A 19,841-nucleotide genomic window follows, 5' to 3' on the forward strand; every position below is an offset into this window, starting at 1 on the left:
AGTTCAAATGCACAGTGACAGAATGGATCAATAAAATATGGCATTTCCAATGCTCAATGGAACACACAAAAGTGCTTACCTTTTGATTCCTTGTATATGAAAGTCGAGAAGAGATAATCCTAATCCTAATCCTATATTCCCTCTATAGGAGCCTTCTGGAATGATGGGAATTATGTCTAGAACTAGTTCTTAAAGTGCACACCAAGGACCTCTTTGTGGACCAGTGTGTTCCCAAGAGCCTTTCAGAGTGTCTGCCAGATCATCTTGTGTCAGACCCATCTGCTGGAAACCAAACTTTCTTAATATACTTCAGTGAAAACAGCAAATCACAACAGACTGAATGAAGAAAAAGATGCCTCAGATGACTTTAGGAAATCAGACATTAGATTTGCAACATTAAACAATGTCACTCTTTCCACCTGTATTTATAAAACACAGTTATTTTTATTAAAATATTCTATTTTAATAATAAATTAGTTATATCTTAACATATGATGGGTTTATTACTTTCAAATTTCCTGTTTCCATTTCTAATATTGTAATATTGACATTTAATTCACATAAATAAAATTTCTTTGAGTTTCTTAAAAATGTAATAGTGTAAAGGGCTCTGAGACCAAATGGTAAAGTTGAATCTTATGTTTATAGTATTTAGCAATCTTTCTCATATGTTACAGGCAAATCAGGAACATTATCACCATTGTACAGATGGTGACATTATTGAATCCAGGGTCACAAAGCCACACAATGGAAGGAATAAAATACATTTATTTCCCAGTCTCCAAATTCCTCTTCCTTACTGAACCGCCACCCCATAACAAAGATCATCTTTATACCTGAAAGCCATGATCACAATACCACCTGACATTTTACAATTACAATTAACAAAGCGCTGTCACAGACATAATGTCATTTAATTGTCATGGCAACCTATTAGTGTGGGTTTTATCATCTTTTCCTTCAAATGAGAAAATGATTGAGTGAGTCCCACAGCCTAGTGCATAGCACAATAAAAAACAAATAATAGGCTTTCTGTTCTGGTGCTACTATAAATTGATGTATATATGCAAGCACATGAGGTGCTATGGGAAAGACACAAAGGATATTATCCCTGCCCTAGAAGGATATATTTGTTGATAATATATCAAAATTAAACTTGATAAATCCAAGAAACCCAGTGCATTCCTAACATTAATTAGATTTAATTCAAATAATACCAATTAAAAGAGAATTCAGTTGCATTAAAAAATCTAAACAGGGTTTTTCTTTTGAAAGTCTAGCCTACAAACTAGAAAACTATACCACATTGGCCAAATGCAGTATGCTACCTGATTTTGGATATAAAAGCTAAGACTGCTTTTATATTTCTAAGGTGTTGGGGGAGGAAATGAAAGAAAATCATTTTTGACTTGTAAAAATTACATGAAATTCAAATTTCCATGTCCATGCATAAGTTGTATTGGAAGGCAGCCATACGTGTCAATTTATGTGTGACCTGTGGCCGCACTTGTGCTACACAACAGCAGCAGTCTAAAACAGAAACTGCATACCCCACCAAGTGTACAATAGTTACCGTTGTCTCCTTGACAGAGTTTGCCAGCCCTTGATCCCTCCCTATTTGATCAAAGTAAACAAGGGAAAGGGGATGGAGGTCCCCCAGAGTGGAGGAGCAGAGGGGTAAAAACCAATCTGTCTAGATTTTGGAGAAGAGAAGAAATAAATGGCACTTGGAGCCCTTAAAGAACAGGCTTTCAGGAACCCAGGGTCCGTGCAGTAGCAGAACCTCAGGTAAGAGGGCTGCCCAACTGCTTTCCAAGCCTTTCTAGACAGAAAGGAGCAGCCTCAAGAGAAGCTCGCCTTGGACCTGGAGCCCGGTCCCCGCTGGCCGAGACCAGCTGCTGAGCGCGGGGAGGAGCAGCGGGCGCCTCTCCCACCCGCCAGCCCTCCCTGTGTCTGTTTGATCCGAAAGAAGGCCAAGGTGGCAACCAAGTGATGCTGGACGTGCTGATGTGCGTTCTTCAAAGAGGAGACCTGGGACTTCCCTGGTGGTCCAGTGGTTAAAAGTCTGCTTTGTGATGCAGGGGACGCGGCTTCCATCCCCGGTCGGGAAACTGAGATCCCACATCCCACGGAGAAACTAAGCCGATGCACCACAACCACTCAGCCCCCATGCCCCACAGCTAGTCTGAACACCGCAGGGAAAGATCCTTCATGACCCACCTAAGACCCGAGTCAGCCAAATTAAAAAAAAAAGCAGAACCTCCAGCAAGAATTTGGGTGAAGTATTCTATTTGAGATGTGATCCAGGAAACATGATGAGAGCTTGGGGTGGGGGTGGACAGGCCATTAAGGCTGTAATAACAGCTCTGGTAACTGCTGCGGGCACCTGGAGATCCACCCAGTCAGGGACTCTGCGATGGAGACTGCAGCGCTTCCCTCAGAACTGTCCCTGCAATGTGAAGACAAGGGCTACTCACCTTCAGCTTTCTCCTCTTGCTGGGTGAGAGGTTTTTTTGTTTTTTTTGTTTTTGAGTTTTTACTACCTTTGTTTTTATTTTAAATTTATTTTAATTGGAGGCTAATTAAATAATGCGGTGGTTTTGCCATACATTGACATGAATCAGCCACGGGTGCACATGTGTCCCTATCCTGAACGCCCCTCTCACCTCCTTCCCCACCCCATCCCTCAGGGTCATCCCAGTGCACCGGCCCTGAGCACCCTGTCTCATGCATTGAACCTGGAGAGTAGTTCCTAAGGGCAGTATTTCCTCACCCTTCCAGCCTGTTCTTCGTAGGCTGAACAAGTTCCGGGGGCCAGAGAAAGCCCTTAGGAAAAAGCCACAGATCCCTGAGGCAGGAAGCATGACTACCACATGTCCTAAGCTGCAGGGGATCACAGGCGAATAAATGGGGACCCTTAAACATTGTAGGATTGGAGGAGGGCATTCAGATTAGACATGTTTTCATTTTAAGAAATGAAGAAATGGTGCTTCCAGCTGCCAGAGTGTGCCACATGCCCATGTATGTGTCTTAACTTCACTTTGAGACAAAACGTCCTCAACATCATGCAAAAAGATGAGTCTTGACCTTTGCTTAATGGATTAGTTAAGAAAAAACATTAAGGTTTTGCTCTCTCTTTTCCCTTTCACTGCCTGTATTCTGGTATGGAAGCTAAAAAAAAACATTAAGGTTTTGCTCTCTCTTTTCCCTTTCACTGCCTGTATTCTGGTATGGAAGCTATTGCTGAGAAACGTAAACGACAGTGATAACCACGGAAGTCATGAATAGCCTACAACACGTTACTCTTGAATGATTAACATTGATCACCCAAACCCGAGAAAGCTAATCAGCCCTGCATCTCATCTCGAATATTTTAAAAAATAGGACAAAATGTAGGACAGGTATACATGCAGATGCTATAATAAGCACTGTATTCTGGTAATAAGAAATCTCTAGAGGCATAGGTTGTCGGGGGTGGGGGGTGTTGTTTTGTCTTATGATTTAAAAAGAATACAGAAGATGACAGTGTGAACGGATGGAATGGAATCCAGCCAGTCTTCCAGATTTCAAAGGTTCTATAATGGAAGAGACAGCCTGTAAGTGTGCCAGGAACAGTCTCGTCCATTAATCATCCCAGGCCCACGGCTTGGGCATGCCAGGTGCCGAGAGAGCCACGGGACAGTCTCAAGGACAATGTGCTTTTCTAAATTTACTTTTTGGTGTGAAAGCCTCACATTTGGGTTCACTAATATTCTGCATTTGTATGAGAAAGTGGACCTTGCACAAAGGTGGGGCAAAGCAACACAGTCCTCCTCCCCCCACAACTGAAGCAGCGAAAAGAATCCTAGTAATCAGAATCACAAATTCACGTGCCCAGGAGTTCTTATTGATCCCCACTTAAGGCTATTATTGAGTATATAACAGGCATTTCAAACTTAGATGGTTAAGAATGGGATGGGGTGGGGAGGGAGGTGGGAGGGGGGTTCAGGTTGGGGACAAATGTGCACCCATGGCTGATTCATGTAAATGTATGGCAAAACCACGGCAATGTTGTAAAGTAATTAGCCTCCAATTAAATAAATTAATTTAAAAAACAGAATTCGCATCTCTTTTTAAACCTGTTCTTTAACATTTCAGTTACTGAAGGTATTTCCATATCCCCAAGCTCAGGTTAAAATTCTGAGAATAATTCATGACTACTGTTTTTTTTTTATCGCCTTGGTCTAATCAATAGGTAGCATTGGCTCTTCCTCCAAGCTGTTTCTAGACTGGAACTGCTCAGCACTACTGGAAATATCAGCCTGGCGGCAGCCACTGTCACCTCTCATGTTGACAACTGTCAGCCTCCTGTTTCATTTCCTTTCACTCTTGGGGCCCCAAGCCCTTTGTCCACAATTGGCAGAGTGACCCTCTTGAAGTATAAATCAGATCATGTAACTCATCTATGTGAAATCCTCTAATTCTTCCCTCTGCCTTAAAATAAAAAACAACTTTTTTCAAGACTATAATCCTTCCCTGCTATTAACCTATGGTTGGATAACAAATCATCCCAAAACAATGCTTGAAGCAACAACAATGTACTATTTCCCATGAATTTAATGAACAGCTGGGCTGTTCTTCTGCTCCATTTGGTACTGGCTGGGTCACTTGTATGGCTACGTTTGGTTGGGAAACCAACTAGGGCTGAAATATCCAGCATGCTTTGCTCTCAAGTCTGGTACCTCATCCAGGAGGGCTGCCTCATCCTCTCCCTCTCCACATGGTCTCTCAACAATTAGTGGCCAAGTTCAAGCTTCTTTTCTGCAGCTGAATTTCAGAGAACATCAAATGAAGCTGCCAGTATTCTTAAAGCCTAAGCCAAAACACACATCATGACTTTCACTACATTCATTGATCAAAGCAAGTCACAAGGGTAGCACAGACTCAGGGGAAAAGAAGACAGATCTGCCTCTTGATTGGAAAAAGAATATAAATGTTCGACAATGGGAGGAATTTTTGACAACCATCTTTAGAAATGGTATTCCCAGGGTCCCTATATCTCCTCAGTTTGGTTCAGTCACTCAGTCATGTCCGACTCTTTGGGACCCCGTGGACTGCAGCACACCAGGCCTCCATGTCCATCACCATATATATATATATATAATATATATATATATATATATATATCTGGTGGAGATATATGTATCCACCAGGCCCCTAAGTTTCATTGCCCAAGATGTAATCAAGTGGTCCTCCCTTGCTACAAGGGAGTCTGGGAAATGCAGTATTTATTCTGAGAAGCCATGAAGCTGCTGAAGTTCTATTGCTGAAGAAGATGGGCAGAAGAATAGTGTGTATATATACATACATACACACATACATATGTATAACATACATATACACATATATGTATGTGTAACATACATATACACATATATATGTGTATGTGAGAGTGTATACACACTCACACTCACACACACACACACACACACCCGTTCATGCCTAACTATAGTACAGGCTTTTGAGGGAGAAATGGCCTTTTATCTGTCATCACCTTTTTTATAGCCCACCGCCTTCATCCCCATGTTCAGCATCAGAAGCGGGCTTTATACTTAACAGGGTCTCAAGCAGGGCTGGTAAACAATTTGGAAGTAAGGAATTTACTCTGGTCACTATGATATTTTCTTTCTTGAAAAGTAGCAGCTTCATACTGAAAATTCACAAATTCTTCAGGGCTTTTCAAAACCTTTTACCTGTTCTCTTTTTAAGCCACAGTCATTTGGGGCTTTCCACCTTTTGAAGTCAAGCTGAGTCCTTACTAATGAGCAGTCCCCCAGAGGCGTCAGCAAGCACCGAGGGTCTGGGATGGAGAGCATGCCCAGAATGTGAGCAGGGTGAAAGGGGGTGAGGGCTTGTAGGGGATGGAACAGTGGCCACATCACAGAGCACCATACCAGCTTGGCTTTTTCATCTGAATGAAACAGGAAACCGCTACAGAGTTTTCAGGAGGGAGTTACACGTTCCTACCCACACTGTGCCATCACTCTTGATCCCACTTGAAGGGAGGGCCAAGGCAGAAACAAAGGACTAGCTAGGAAGTGTTTGAACTAGATGAGGTGAACAAAGCCAGGGAGGGACCTGTGAAGGTTCAGTGAAGTGGTCAGACCATGGATCTGGTCCAAGGGGAGAGACGGCAGGATTTCCTGATGAACAAGCTGTAAGGAAGGGGAGGAGCCAGCAGGGCATCCAGAAGGTTTTGGTCTAAACACCTGAATATGCTGCTCACTGTCAGTGCTGAGAAGAAGCAGGGTTTGGGGAGGCAGAGGCAGGGGAGGAATTAGAAGTCTGGTTCAGGACATTGCATTACACCTCAAAGTTGCCCAGTGAGAAACTGAACAAACAAGTATGTAGAGAGGAAGATTTATTTTAAGGGATTGGTGCGTGTAATTACGGACGCTGGCAAGTCTGCAGAGCAGGCTGGCAGGAGGGGGGCCAAAGGAGGGCTGATTTTGCTGCACAGGTCTGAAGGCCATCTGGGGGCAGAAGCCTCCTTCCCTGGGGGAGCTGCAGTCTTTTCTCGCAAGGGCCTCAACTGATTGGATGAGGACCACCCACATTATGAATGGTCATCTGCTTTACTCAAAGTCTGCTGATGTACATGCTGACCACATTTTTAAAAATGCCTCCACAGTGACATCTAACCTGATACTTGACCAAATATCTGGGCCCCTAGCCCAGCCAAGTTGACGCATAACATTAATAATCACAGCCATGTTAAGCTGGCAATATCTTTACATTATGTAATATCTTTATATTATAAGTGGAGATATTATTTGAGATAAACATTTGGGATAATCAACAAATAGATTAGATTTAAGGAAACAAGACTGAATACTTTAACCAGCTGAGTACAGGAAGAGGAGAGAAGGCATTTGAGGACTGGGCATTCCAACTTTTATGAGTTAGGATACTGCTACTCAGACATTAAAAAAAGATAATATCTTGCCATTTGTGACAACATGGATGGACCTCGAGGATACTGTACTAAATGAAATAAGGCAGACAGGGAAAGACAAATACCATATAATTTCATGCATATGTGGAAAACACACAAAACACTATCGAACAAACAAGCGAAACAAAATAATGAACCCACCAAACCAAGCAAAAGCAAACACACAGATACAGAGAGCAGAGCAGGGGTTACCAGAAGGGGAGAAGGGGGAAAGTGGGGAAAGGGGAGCAACTGTAGGATGCTGGATTGAAACTAGATTTTTAGTGATGAGCACATGCGGGCTTCCCAGGTGACTCAGTGATAAAAAAAAAAAAATCCGCCTGCCAATGCAGGAGGCATGGGTTCAATCCTTGGGTTGGGAAGGCCCCCTGAAGAAGGAAATGGCAACCCACTCCAGTATTCTTGCCCGGGAAATTCCATGGACAGAGGATCCTGGTGGGCTACAGTCCACGGGGTTGCAATGAGTCAGACATGACTTAGCAACTAAACATCAACAACAATGCTGCAGTATATATAAAAATATGATTATGCAGAAATATAATGTTGTACACGTGAAAAATTATGTAATGTTCTAGACCAATGTTACCTAGATTTAAAATTAAAAAAAAAAAAAAGAATAAGGACAGATGAAGAGGAAGCATAGCATGGAACTGGGCAGTAACCAGTGATCCATTAGAGCTACCGGGAAAGCCAGTGAACAAAGTGCCTCCAAGATGAGGGAAAGATCACTGCGTCAAATTCTGCTGACAGCTCAGGTGGGACCTAAGGATTTGCTGTTGGATTTGGCAACTTGGAAATCACGAATAACCCCAAGCATGAGTTAAGTTTCAACTAGAGAAGCAGAACTGGCAAGAGATATATATTAAGAGATCTATTGCAAAGAATTGGTTTATGGAATTGCTGCGCTTGGCTAGGCAAGTCCAAGTTACAGGTGGGTTACCAGGCAGGACAAACTGGAATTCTCAGCCATGCACAGAGGATCCTGGAGAGAAGAATGCACACACCTCCTCCTGAAGCCAGGCAGAACTAGGAAATATTCGCAACAATTTCTTGCTTTTTCACTTTAGCTCCCCACTGCCCCTCTGTTCTATAAGAGAAACTAGTGTCCAAACCCAGACACAATGGTTCTCTGGGACATTGAAACTGAAAATGTTAGTTGGTCAGTCATGTCTGACTCTTTGCCACCCCAGGGACTGTACCCCACCAGCCTCCTCTGTCTATGAGATTTTCCGGGCAAGAACACTGGAGTGGGTTGCCATTCCCTTCTCCAGGGGAACTTCCCAACCCAAGGATCGAGCCTGGGTCTCCCACACTGCAGGCAGATTCTTCGCCATCTGAGCCACCAGGGAGCCCTGTGGGATACTAAGTCCACCATATTCTCAGTCTGTTGGTTTTTCCAAACAAAGTTGCTATTCCTTGTCCCAAAAACTCATCTCTCAGATTCATTGACTTTTCATGAGTGAGTTCAAGCTTGGACTTGGTAACAGTTCCAGGGCTTCGGTTTCACCTTTGTGGATGGGGTATAAATGCTGGAAGCAGGGGGTTTAATCAGCACTTCATCCTTACATGCCTCAGTTTCCTCATGGGAACGACAATTTGACTTGAGAAATTCTCCTCTGCAGATATGTGACTCTGTGATTCTTTTTTTTTTTTTAATTGGAGGCTAATTACGTTACAATATTGTGGTAGTTTTTGCCATACATTGACATGAATCAGCCACGGGTGTACATGTGTCCCTCCTCCCTCTCCACGCCACCTGGAGTTTGCCCCCGAGCACCAGCTTTGGGCGCCCTGCTTCATGCATCGAGTTAGCACTGGTCATCTGTTTCACACATGGCAATGTACATGAGTCAGTGCTATTCTCCCAGGACCCTGTGATTCTCAATCAGCCTTTAAAACAGTTCCTTAACTTTCATTTGGTTCTCAGAATGTTCACTTTTTAAAACTCCTTGGCCTTTGTCAAAATCACATTTAACCCCTTCTGGGCCTCTTCCTAGGACAGCACTGAGAGAACATTTCATCTACGGAAAGAGGGAGCAACCTTAGACAGAAAAGACACTTGCTTTCCCCTGCACTCCTGTAGCTATGTAAAATTTTATATCCTGCTTCAGTCACATCTTAGAAATCTCTGTTCAGGAAATTAAAAGCTGCTCACTGTCCTCTCCCCATCCCCTAGTCACCTCTGCGCCTGGTGTCAGCTGAAGTCATCTCTCCAAGACAGAGCATAGCATAGCACACAAGCTGAGACGCTGATCTCCTCTCTAACCACCCATCTTCATCCACACCTGCAGCGTCGGGTCACCTGGGAACCCGCAGAAAGGCACATCCTCTCGCTGCCGCCCAGACCCGCTGCGTCCTCTGTCCCTTTGCCCAGGTGATCCTGACACACGCCCAAGAACCAGAGCGTCTAGAATCACCGCTTCAGACCCAACAGGCTTTATCCGTAGGGAAAACCCTCCAGTTCTGCTAACTTTTCATACTCACACCCCTCAGCCCTGATGCTATTCCTTCTGTGCAGAAAACCTCCCCTCACAGTGCCTGCCCCTCGTTTCCTTTACACCCTTGCTGGCCATCACCTCCTCTGGGCTGAGAAACACACATACCCTCAGCTTGCAAAGAAAACCGCACTTCAAAGATTTAATACAAAATTACAAAATGCACTACTTATATTGAGTACAAACTGTTAGATAGCTTACCTTTATTAGTTACTGGCTAAATGTTAGAACATTCCTATGTTGATGTACCCCAATGTTCATCGCAGCACAGTTTATAATAGCCAGGACATGGAAACAACCTAGATGTCCATCAGCAGATGAATGGATAAGAAAGCTGTGGTACATATACACAATGGAGTATTACTCAGCCGTTAAAAAGAAAACATTTGAATCAGTTCTGATGAGGTGGATGAAACTGGAGCCGATTATACAGAGGGAAGTAAGCCAGAAAGAAAAACACCAATACAGTATACTAACACATATATATGGAATTTAGAAAGATGGCAATGATGACCCTGTGTGCGAGACAGCAAAAGAGACACAGATGTCTAGAGCGGAGTTTTGGATTCTGAGGGAGAGGGAGAGGGTGGGATGATTTGGGAGAATGGCATTGAAACATGTATACTATCATGTAAGAAATGAATCACCAGTCTATGTCCTGTGCAGGATACAGGATGCTTGGGGCTGGTGCATGCGGATGACCCAGAGAGATGTTATGGGCAGGGAGGTGGGAGGAGGGTTCATGTTTGGAAACACATGTACACCCGTGGTGGATTCATATCAATGTATGGCAAAACCAATACAGTATTGTAAAGTAAAATAAAGTAAAAATAAAAATTAAAAAAAATAAAGTAAAAAAAATGTAAAAAAAAATTCCTATGTTGAATATATTAGGTTTAATAAAATATATTATTAAAACGAATTTGACTCATTTCTTTTTCTTTTTAAAATGTGTACCAAATTCACTAAAACAGAGAGTAAAGTGGTGTTACCAGAGGCTGGGGGATAAGAAAGTTATTTTCTAAGGTAAATAAATCTTGGAGATCTAATGGAATATACAGTAAATACAGACAACAAAGGGCTTCCTTGGTGGCTCAGCAGTAAAGAATCTGTCTGACAACGCAGGAGACATGGGTTGGCTCCCTGGGTTGGGAAGATTCCCTGGAAAAGGAAATGGCAACCCACTTCAGTATTCTTGCCTGGGAAATCCCATGGACAGAAGAATCTGGCAGGCTACAGTCCATGGGGTCACAACAGAGTCGGCTATGACTTAGTGACTAAACAACACCAACAATAGAATATGATATTGTACTATAATCATCAAACTGCAAAGAAAAATCTTATCTATTTCCACCAAAAAAAATAATAATTATGTGACATGATAGAGGTAACTATCAATACAATGGCAATCACATTACAATATACAAATTGTCAAGTTAACTTGCTATAACTCTTAAATTTGTACCATGTTATATGTTAAAAACATTTAAATAAAAATAAATATACAAAATAAATAAAATGTGGCTACCAGGATATTTAAAATTACAATTGTAATTTGTCTTATATTCCTATCAGACAGTGCTGCAGTTGAGATTTCTACAATGATCTGAGACCATCACTGTGGTTCTCAAAGCGTGGTCCCCTTTGACCAGAAGCATCCACACGACTCGGGGGCTGGTCAGATATACAATTACTCTGCTGCTTTCCAAGCCTACAGATGCAGCATCTCTGGGCGGGGCCCTTTCTCTCAGGGTATCTTAATAAGCCCCCAGGGTATCTGAATACTGTGATTGTCCTGTCCAGACACAGAGCTAGAAGCACACTTCACTGGTGCTTCTAAAGCCAAAGGAATAGGAATAAAATGACTGGAACCAGCAAAATCAATGTCTGCAAAGGGTTAGGTTTACTACATTGTTAAGCAATTCAAAATACAGGTTTTCACGTTGAAAATGTTGAAAATAGATATGAATACTGAGGCAAAACCAAGCCATTGTGCCATAGAAGAGGACTGCTCATGGCAGGCGGGAAGAGGAGTGAGATAAATGGGCGTTCTGCCATTTTGAGTTAAAACAAAATTGAGGGACTGGGCCTTATAAGTGAGCATCTATTGAGTATGATTCTAAACATTCGATTCTAAAACCATACTACTTCCTTTGTGGTAGACATCTTTAACTCCATTTCGCAAGTGAGGAAATTGAGGCACAGCAAGATTAATTAGTTGTCTCAAGACCACACCTGCCGGAGCTAGAGTGAATCAGGACAGAGCCCAGGGGCCTTAAACCATTTCCTTACTGTCTTGTACAGATCTCAGACCTACCTTAGCTAGTCTGTTAAATGGGTATTTCCATGACAGTTATTCCTGGCTGCTGTTAAAATCATCTGGGGACACTTAAAACCACTTTCCTGCCTGGACTCTACCACCTAGAGACTCAAAATTCACTGGTCTGCTGTGGGTGCTTTAAGAGCTCTGCAGGACACCGTTTGACAGATGGTGGCAATCCGGCTGGGAGACACGAGGTGGAAGGTGTGGGCTGTGGCTAAACCGAGGTTCTATAGGTTAGGCTTCTCCACCTGAGATGTGTGTAAGTTCCCAGGACCACCGTCTTCAATGCAGCTTCTGATACAGGAGGCCTGGGTGGGGCCTGAAGTACTGCGGTAGCGAGGGTGACGCTGCAGAGTGGAGGTGATACTCCTGGCCCATGGACCTCACCTTAGCGCCCGGCAGTGCCCTGTCCAGCCGCCCTGACCCTTGTGAGGCATTCCTGGCTCCCTAGAGAGTGTCTACTCTCCCAGCAGGCACTGGAGGAGCAGGCGGGATATTTTGCCCAGCTGCACACCAAGGTTAGAGATTCCTTGCGACCCCAGGCCTGATCCACCAAGGTCCAGCCTAGGGTGAACGCAGGCAAGCAGAGCAGGAGTTCAGGAGACCTGGAGGAAGTTCAAGAGATTCCGGGAAGCTGAAAGGGAATCCACAGTGATGACCTGGAAACAGGAACCCCCCAGGGATCCTCCTCAGGTCAGCTGCCGTCTTACCTGAGCTCCGGCTCCCCACTGGGTTTCTCGCCTCCTTCCCACTCCATTCTGAATTGAGGGCAAGGGACTAGAACAGGGGCCTGCAACCTTGCCCTCCTCAGGGGCCCGCAGCCTTGCTGGCATTGCTGGAGGGTCCGACCTTCCCAGAAGTGAGCATTGCGTGGTCGTCACCCCCCCACCCCCCACCCCCCACCCCCCTGCCTTTCCACCGAATTCCTCCTGCTGCCAGACTCTCAAACCGGGTCCCAGGTCTCCCTCCAAGGTTCCCAGAGACAGCTTAGACGGCCCGGGAATGGAGGCTCCTCCACCCCGGCTACACTGCGGCTTTGACCTGTGCCCCCAGCCAGGGCCCATGCTGGGTGCTTGGAGACCGAGTCCTGTTCTCTGCAGTCTCGCCGACAAGGATGCGCGGCAGGCGCGGTGCAGGCGATGCAGAGGCCCACGGAGAGGAGGGGCCGCCCGGGACTCTGACAGCCGCCAGCGCTCACGGCCCAGCGGGTCTCGCCGCGGATCAGGGCCACGGACCCGTGCGCGGAGCAGAAAACTGGAGGAGAGAGAGCTTCGCGTTGTGGGAGGGAGAGTATTTGGGAGCTTTCTCTAAGATATGTATGTCACACACCTCTGCGGCCACCCCCTCGCCCACGCCAGCCCCGCCACCCCAGGTTCCGGCCCATCAAGTCGGGAAATGAGCAGATCCATCAGCGGCTCGGAGGGCGCCGGCCTGAGGCGTGTCGCATCTGTGCACCTCCACAAAGTCACCCGGGGTTAAGCGTGCCATGGCGGCACCCGGGCTCCCAACCTCGGGTGGCAAGTGTTGAGGTTAGGTGCTCGCAGTGGCTTCGGTGCTTTAGGCTCGAGTTTGCCTTGGGATGTAACGCCAGAGACTGTGGGCGAGGCAGTGGCTACCAGCTCCGTAAGCCCTGATGTTTCCGTGAAAAGAAAAAAAGGGAGAGAGGAGAGAATTAGAAACACAAAGAACATCTTAGGATGGGGATTGATCTGGGCCTAGAAGGAGGTGGAAGTGCAGACGGAAGTGCAGGTGCCACCGAGGCTGCCGGGCCGGGAGACAGTCCCCAGACAGATCTGCGGTCTGTCAGACAGAGGCCTGGGGAGCCCCAAGCGGGAGGGCTGAAGCGCCCACACGTTTGCTTTGGCTCAAAAAGTAATCATGGAGTCGCCATGAAGAAAAATCCGAATGTTAGTGTTATTTTTAGGGCGCTATTCGGGATTTAGTGTTATCCGAATTTTGGATTTAATGTCATTTTTATTTTAAAGGGAATCTGGGGAGGGTCCCTATGGTGTTTTTCAGGTGTGGGGGCCCCCAGCGTCCGCGTCTGGGCAGGTACCCGGCTCCGCATCTAAAGGAGCCTCGGAGGAGAGGCGGCGCCCGGTTTGTCCCTGGACTTTCTCCCCGAGTTGCGACCCAGGGTGGAGAATACCCTCCGCTGCCGCCCGCCCTCCCCTACCCCAGGCTGGAAAACAAAACCCTAAGCCTAATCTCACTGGTGGGGCCTCCAGCAGCTCCGGGAAGGGATGATCTCCTCCAGGCCCCAAACCTCACTTCGTACCCAGGGACGGACTCCGGTCCGTTAGTCACCTTCTCGGGTCCTGTACCCGGGCCGGGAACCCCCACCCAGCTCCCAAGCCTCCGCTCCGCCTCAGAGAAGCCGCTTTCCCCTGGGTGCTTGCTTCTTGACCTTTTCCTGCCGCCGAAGCCTCTCCTCTCAGCAGAATCTCAGAACCCCGTGCACTCCCCAGAACGGGCCAAGGACCGACCGACCCTCGGCGAGGATCGCCCAGTGCCGCTGGCCCCGGGGCTCCGCGTCCTCCCGACTTGGCCCTGGAAGCTGGAGCGCTGGGCCCCTCGAGGGCACCTCCCACCGGTGCGGATGCCATCCTGGAGGATGAGAAAGGGGAAAAAATAAGAGCAAAGAGGGGACGTGAAGCCTCTGAGACCTGGCCCCTTGCCCCTCCTCTGTGTAGCATCCCACCCCGCCCTCGAGCCCCCCGGTTTTCCACCCGAGAGGCGAGCGGCTGCACAGCGCCGAGGGACTCGCCGCACCCTCGGCCCGCTCCCTCCGGGTCTGCCTAGGCTCCCCGGGAGGGAAAACTATAGAGAAGCTGGCGCGGCGCCGGGGAACCCTCTGCCAGCACCTCCTTTCCTAGTCCAACTCCCTGGATCCCGAGGCGAAAGAGCCCGGAGCTTCGCTCCAGCAGCCGAGGCCCGCACCTGCTCAAGCCCAGCACCCGCGGGGTTGATCTTTCCTCTCCAGCTTCGGAGAGCGCGTGGACCCTACCTTCGTAAGCTTTCTCCCCCGCGTCTGCACCTGGAGCAGCTGCGCGAACGTCGGTGCAGTTCAGCCCGGGCGCCGGCGTCTCTCCCGGGCGGAGGTCTCGGCGGAGCCGGGTGCGGGCCACTGGGCGGCGGGCAGAGTCAGCCAGGCCCAGCCCCGGAGCAACCCGGCCCGCGTGCTTCGAGGCCAGCCAAAGGTAACGCCGCAGGCTGAGTCTAGATCCGCGACGGCTTCTTGCCCGTTGGGATAAAAAGCTTTAGTAATGGAATTCCGCAGCGGGTTTTTGTTTTCCTTTCCGACTAAGGCCGCTCATAGCAGTGAGGCATGCAGCCCTGAAAGGATCCTGTAGGAAAGGTGTGTTGGAGACGGAGAGATGAAGCCATTCCTTCCAGAAAGCGTTGTCAGTGGAGGAATCTAGGCAAAGCTAACATTTTGCTGCCTAGATTCCCTTGCCAGTCGCCTTCCAATACACTGAAAACTCTTTCCTCTTTCCCTTTGTTGGCTACCAGAACATCTTGCACGGTTTCAAATCAACAGCCATAGAGACATCCTAAACTTACAGCCTCAGGACACCCCGGGCACTCCGGGCTCCAGCTCTGAATCAACAAAGCTTCCTTCCAAGCTCAGCTCTCACGGTCTTCCACAAGGGCAGTTAATATAAATTTTCCTTCCTTCCAACACATCTTGAAGTGAATATCGGATAAGTTTAAATAGGGAATTTAACGAGTAGTTAACTGGGAATAAGAAACCCCTGTGATACATCATAAACTAGATTTTAAAGCATTGCATTATCTCAGAATTCAAACTACTGTAAACGAGCCACAGCTTGTCTGACCTTAAGCCTACTGGGATAGCTGTCAATATTTCTTGGAGAAAAAACTTCTTAAAGGATTTTTAACTACTCAGTTGATTCTTGTCTTTCACAGAGAAATCCCAGGCCCTTCTGCCAGGAGACCAGAGAGGACTGATTATACTCAGTTGCCTAAAAATTTACATTGAAGCTAGTGGTGGCTTCATAAACAGATTTACAAAACAGTTAAGTAGTTACTGGCTCAAAAGATGAAAATCATTTCTTTGCTCTTGAACATTGAACATTTCAGGAGTAATTACCTGGCCTCACCATCTGCTTATTCAACGTGTTTTTTATTTTAAGAGAGACTTTTGTGGCCTTCATTCTCTCATGTGTGAAGGCATTTATTCTAAATGAACTCATAAAAGGACATTTTCTAAGAACATTCCCAATGAAAAGGCTATTATTCTGGTGCCTTGCCTTCCCCACCAGTTATCCTCATTGCAGAAATAGCTTTGTTTCTTTAAAGTGGTTGCAGGAGAGACCAATGACAGAAAGAATGAGGGAAATTTCACCAAGATCATGCAAGCTGAGTGCTTCCTAGGGCTAAATTTAATTCTCTGATTCTTTCTACGTATTCTAGGCTTTGCCTATTTATGCACAAAATATTCTTATGTACACTTATTTTTCACTTCCTATCCCAAAAGGGTTTTCATCCTAGGGAGGATCTCAAAGGTTTTCTAAGGCAGTGATTAAATTAAATGAAATAATTATTCGGTGATAAGTTGGACACAAAAAAGGTTTTGGTAACTAGTAATTTTGGCTTAACAGCTGTGTGCATCTTGTCCAGTTTAGTTAAATTACCCCTGCTTCTGTTGTCCATTTGTGCTTCCTTATCTGTGTGTGTGTGTGTCTGTGTGTGTGGTGAGAGGAGAGCATTGGTGGTGGTGGGAACTGCAGAGACTGAATACATTTTCACATCTCACTATAAAGTAGAACAAAATATCTATAAGCCAAAGCTGCAACAAAGCTTTAGCTTTCCTCTTTGATTCTACAAGTCAATTGCTTGTGCAACCAAGTACCAAGAGATACACCTAATAATTTAAATATTAATTTTATTTAGAATGTTTTGCATATTCCAGTCTTTTGCATATGGGTAAATTATCAAATAAAGGAGTTAAATAACAGTTATGTATCAATGCTATAAAACATTCTGGATTGGGGGTCTAATTTCTTTATTGCAAATGATAAACATGGAAGGATGGAGCATTGCATCTCTGCACTGACTCTCACGGTTAACATATTTTCCTGCCATCCGCATTGCCCTTCTTTACCTTTTACCTTAGATCAATTTGTCCACTTCATTAAGATCTGCCTTCTTCAAGAGGCCTCCTTTGGTAGAACTGACCACCCCGAGATGGCTATCTTACTTTGTCTTTCCTTAAACATCTATGCACACATCGTGCCAGGCAACCATATATCTTCATGTTTCTTATTTTCTTCCATCAAAATTAAAAGTTCTATACATGCAGGGGTCTTTTCTTCCACATCTATGAAACAGTCACTCAACGACATGCATGAGATTCACAGAGACTGAGTCAGTAAGTAAACACGTGCACCGAAGAGAATCCTTTGTAGGACTTAGAGGATCAAGAAGAGGTTTCATAGTCAGTGCACTTGGGTGACATGTGTGTTGACTGCCAGCAGCGTTGATGAAAACTGACACAGCTGCCATCCACATGAGTGTTCATGCTTATGTTAGCCTCTTACTCTCTCTCCCATTCAAGAAAAGAAGAATGGACTGGATTCTAAAAATTTTTGTTACTATCTTCAAATAGGGCTTAAATAGTAAGTCTTTCTTATTTACTACCTCTGCTAATTTTAAAGAACTAGACATTTTGAGGATGATTAGAAAGTAATAAATGTTGGTGAAAGTTGTAGGTATAATGATCCAACTCCTATTGCAACATAAGACTCACTACAGGTAGATGGATAAGTTAATGGTATTTGTAAAGCTATGTTTAACACCTAAAGGGATTTTATTTTTTAACTTTTTATTTGGTATTGTGGTGTAGCCAATTAACAATGCTGTGATAGTTTCAGGTGTACAGCAAAGGGACTCAGCCATGCATATAACGGTTTCCTTTCTCCCCTAAACTCCCCTTCCATTCAGGCTGCCACATAGCATTGAGCAGACTTCCATGTGCTATGCAGTAGGTCCTTGTTGCTCATCCATTTTAAATAAAGCACTGTGTACATGTCCATTCCAAACTCCCCACCTATAGAAGAATTTTAAATGAATTATTTTTTGAAAAAGATTCTCCCAAGAAGAGGGATTAAAATTTTGTTTTCTTCTAACTCATTCAAGTACTGGTTAACAAAGAGATCATTTATGTCAGGTATAGAAAGAAGACGTTTTCCAAAGTAACTGACATTTGACTTGTAAATCAGCTACAACAACTTAAGATTAATGACCAGTGCTACGTCCTAATATTGTATTATTAAAGCAGATGACATAAATTAACTCAACTGCTCTTTTAACATCTTATAACTGAAAATATCTGCAATAATGTGTAAGAGAGAAAGTATTCTAACTTTTACAGATATCTGTTATACATGTATAATGGTATTTGTGTATCTTTGGGTTTCCCAAGTATCAAGTATGGTGTGAGTAGCGGTACTCAGTTAATGTTTATAATCTAAATTCATTTGTCTTTTGTTTTGAATGCTTTTATAATCATTGTTCACTTGGCCTAAACAGACAACCCCTGAGCTATTATCCTAAGTTTTTAGATAAGGAACACTAAAATCTCTATAAGGTGATAAGAAATAAATACTGAATCTTGAGTGACTGAAATCTCTTTCTTTCCTCATTTCAGTACTGGAGGGAGAGAGGGAAAGAGAATATACAAATGCTTCATTATGTAATAGTCTCATTGCTTTCTATTTTTTGCAGTACTGCAGGAAAATGTGTTTACTGACAGTTACTAACGTGATAAATCACTAGGCATACATAACTTTTACAACTTCCACTCTCAACATAATAATTGACTTTGTATCAATCACAATTTTGCCTCAGTGATATATATATTCACTTATGTAAATTTCTTGAGAAATATTTGGATGAATATCAAAATACAGAGATAAAGATGTAAAATATAGTATAAACTTAAACATTACTTCATAATTTGAATTGCTCTTGATCTAATTATTGATATAGGAATAGGTTTGAAACAATAATCGTGTAGACACTTTGTAGCAAGCATAATGTCAGAATATTACTATTTGTAAAACACCAATCTGTACCTTTCAGGAATATGAGTTAGAGATCTTAGGTTTCAGCTTGTTATTTGGTCACTGAATAAAGATTTTTTTTTAATGGAAATCAACATAATGTATACTTTGGAGTCAAAGTATTATACAAGGAAAAATGAAAATGATCCCTGTGATGTTAAATCATGTGCTTTTCCTGTTTTAATTTTACTGACCGTATGACACTGAAGAAGGTCATTTACTTTCTCTGAGTCCCAATTTTGGAGTATGTACAATCATAATAAGGTGTGTGCCTGTCTTCTAAGGTTGTAGGGAGGATCAAACTTGTCCATGCACATATGTAAGATGCCCCCTATTAAGACATTGTTATTTTGCTTATTATTCATATAATGAAATAGCCTTTAAGAATACGATATTTGGAGATCACTATAATTAAGATAGTGTATCTATTGCTGAAAGAGCTGATTCTGACTTATAGAGCAAAAATTTTAAAATTAAGCAAGCTACTGATAATGTAAATATAGGAATTAACTCAGTAGTATATGTTTTTCTGTCCCACTGAATGCTGGAGAGTAGTATCTGTGTGTGTGTGTGTGTTTATGTAACTGTGATTGTCCTAAAAGAACCTAAATAACGCTCACAAACTTCGAGTTCACTTACATTCCTCTTGGCAGAGTAGCCACAATATAGTGAGCAAGGATGGCTGACCCCAGCGTTCCAAGTCCTCATACAATCAAAGAACAGACTCACAGAAAATAAGCCGGAATAGATATACTGCACTGACGACCTCCTTTGAGGAGGCGTTAATTTAACTTTAAACCCTGATCTCACTGAGAGCAGGGGAGAGAGGGGATGTCTCCAAAATGCAGGAGCTGTTGCCATAGCATTTTCCTGCTCTCTTCCTGCCTACTCCTCCTCCCCCAAAGCAGCAACAAATGGTGCTCTACCGCTTTCTTTCAGGA

The sequence above is a fragment of the Capricornis sumatraensis genome, chromosome 15 (genome assembly GCF_032405125.1).
Source record: "Capricornis sumatraensis isolate serow.1 chromosome 15, serow.2, whole genome shotgun sequence".
NCBI classification, from domain to species: domain Eukaryota; kingdom Metazoa; phylum Chordata; class Mammalia; order Artiodactyla; family Bovidae; genus Capricornis; species Capricornis sumatraensis.